Here is a 2663-nt window from a genome sequence, read left to right on the forward strand (position 1 = left end):
TTCACCAGGAAATTCAGGAATTGGATTGTTATGATGATGTTCCCGAAGATGATGACATGATTGTCATTGAATAAATGAGTAAATTTTTGATACTGTAGGATTCACAGTTTGTCTGGTTTGTGTTGACAACTACCGTACTACCGTACTGTATACAGGTAATAAATTTCCTTTATTTTCATTTAACAATAAATGTGTACCGTATTCTTCTTCATGGAAAAATAAGACATCCCCTGAAAATAAGACCTAGCGCATCTTTGGGAGCAAAAATTAATATTAGACACTGTCTTATTTTTTGGGAAACAGGGTATATAACTGTCTTTCCTCTGATCTAATCCAAACCGGAATATTAATCCTTAGCTACTGACTGAGCTGGGTCCCTGTTGAGACTGGTGAGGTGGTCTGACTTAGAAGTAGACTCTGGAAATGGAGGAACAATACTAGCTTCAAACTCCTCATCTTCCCCTTAATCTGTTTCCCTTTCTATGTTCCCTATCGCAGTTAATGGTATCATCATCCTTGCAGTCACCCAGACTTGAAATCCCAAAGTCATCTCCAATTCCTCCCTCTCTCTTACTCTGAAAATCCAATCAACTCTACTTTCTGTGATGTTTCTCCCAGCAGTGTCCTTTTCATGAGCACAACCACTGTGCTAAATCAGCCTTTCATTCCCTCTAGTCATGATTCTTACTAGGATCCACCAACTGGCCTCCCTTTCTGAAGGCCCCCTGCTCTGTGCCCTGGCTGGGTAGCTCAGTTGGTTAGAGCATTGTCCTGATATACCAAGGTTGTGGGTTCGGTCCCCATCATTCCATTGCCAGACTAAACACAGAACTGATCAGAGAGACTGTCTACAAAAATTGTTCATTCAGCAAACATTTATCGAGCTTTTAATATATGCCAGGCATGCCGAAACCGGTTTGGCTCAGTGGAGAGAGCGTTGGCCTGCGGACTAAAAGATCCTAGGTTCGATTCCGTTCAAGGGCATGTACCTTGGTTGCGGGCACATCCCCAGTGAGAGGTGTGCAAGAGGCAACTGATCGATGTTTCTCTTTCATTGATGTTTCTAACTCTCTATCCCTCTCAATTCATCTATTTTAAAAAAAAGTATATATGCCAGGCACTGTGCCTATATTCTAACCCACCCTAATTTTCTGTATTAAAATTCCTCAGGGTTACCTTAAATATGACCTCCTCCAAGCAGAATATTTCCTCTCCCCAACCAGAATTAGTTTGTCTCACCCTAGCCAGTTTTGGTCAGTGGATAGAGCATCGGCCTGCGGACTGAAGGGCCCCTGGTTCCATTCTGGTCAAGGACATGTATCTTGGTTGCAGGCTCCTCCTGGGCTCGAGCCCTGGTCAGGGTTCCTGCAGGAGGCAACCAATGTGTTTCTCTCACATCGATGTTTCTCTCTGTCTTCCACTCTCCCTAAAAATCAGTGGAAGAAATATCCTTGGGTGAGGATTTAAAAAAAAAAAAATTAGCAGAGACCGGTTTGGCTCAGTGGATAGAGCGTCAGCCTGTGTACTGAAGGGTCCCGGGTTCGATTCCGGTCAAGGGCATGTGCCTTGGTTGCGGGCATATCCCCAGTGGGGGGTGTGCAGGAGGCAGCTGATGGATGTTCCTCTCTCCTCGATGTTTTTTTTTTTTTTTTTTTTTTTAACTTTCTACCCCTCTCTCTTCCTCTCTGTAAGAAATCAATAAAATATATTTTTTAAAAATTAGTTTGTCTCCCCACTGTGATTCAGTAGCATTTTATTATTTTCACTTGTTATATGCTAGTTTTATTTTTATGTATTGTAATTTGTTGCTTTTATTATAGTACTTTTCTCTAAAAGGCAATACCACCACCATAGAAAGAATATTGGCTAGAGTCAAGAAAAAAATCCTAGTCTCAGCTGTTACTCAGTAGCTGAATGATATATAGGACATGTGAACTTCCACTCTGAATATCAGCCTCCTCATCCACAAAATGAATACAGCAATCCCTAACTCGTGTGGCTGTGTGCGGATTAAAGGAGACAATATCTAAAAAAAACATCTACTTTTAGTAGATGCCTCTTTCGCTAGAGCAGGGGTTATTAACCTGAAATTCATGGACACTTAGGGGATGCTTCCTTGAGCTTCAAGGGGTGCAGGAATCTTCCTGGAAAGTAACTAACGTTTTGTATGTCTCCATGTTCATTTCACTGGGATAAGGGCCACAGCTTCCGTCAGCATCAAAGGGTTTGTGAATCAAAAAGGTTAATCATCTCAGTGCTAGACCATAAAGACTTTAAGGGATTAGAACCGGCCTTTCGGGGGTTTAATGGGTGCTTTCTCAGCACACATAGGTCCTTTGAAGGCGATATTAGTACACCCATTTTTCTGACGCGGAAACCAAGAGTAATTTGTAAAAGGCACAGAATCTAACCTACGTAAATAGAACACCCATTCTAGGCCCCAAACGGAGCGAGGCGCCCGGAAGCCAGCGCCGGTCAGAGCCCCGCCGCGGCGGCAGCTCCCCTTCTCACGGACTCGCAGCCCCGCGCTCGGCTCCGGGACCTCCCGCGGCCGCCGCCCCCGGGCCGCTCCCAGGCCGGGGCTCCCGGAGCGGAGCTCCGCCCCCGCCGGCCCGGCCCCGCCCCGCCGAGGTCGGCATTGTCCGACGCTTTCCGGTGTCCCT

This window comes from Pipistrellus kuhlii, unplaced genomic scaffold (assembly GCF_014108245.1).
Source record: "Pipistrellus kuhlii isolate mPipKuh1 unplaced genomic scaffold, mPipKuh1.p scaffold_m20_p_40, whole genome shotgun sequence".
Classification (NCBI taxonomy): Eukaryota; Metazoa; Chordata; class Mammalia; order Chiroptera; family Vespertilionidae; genus Pipistrellus; species Pipistrellus kuhlii.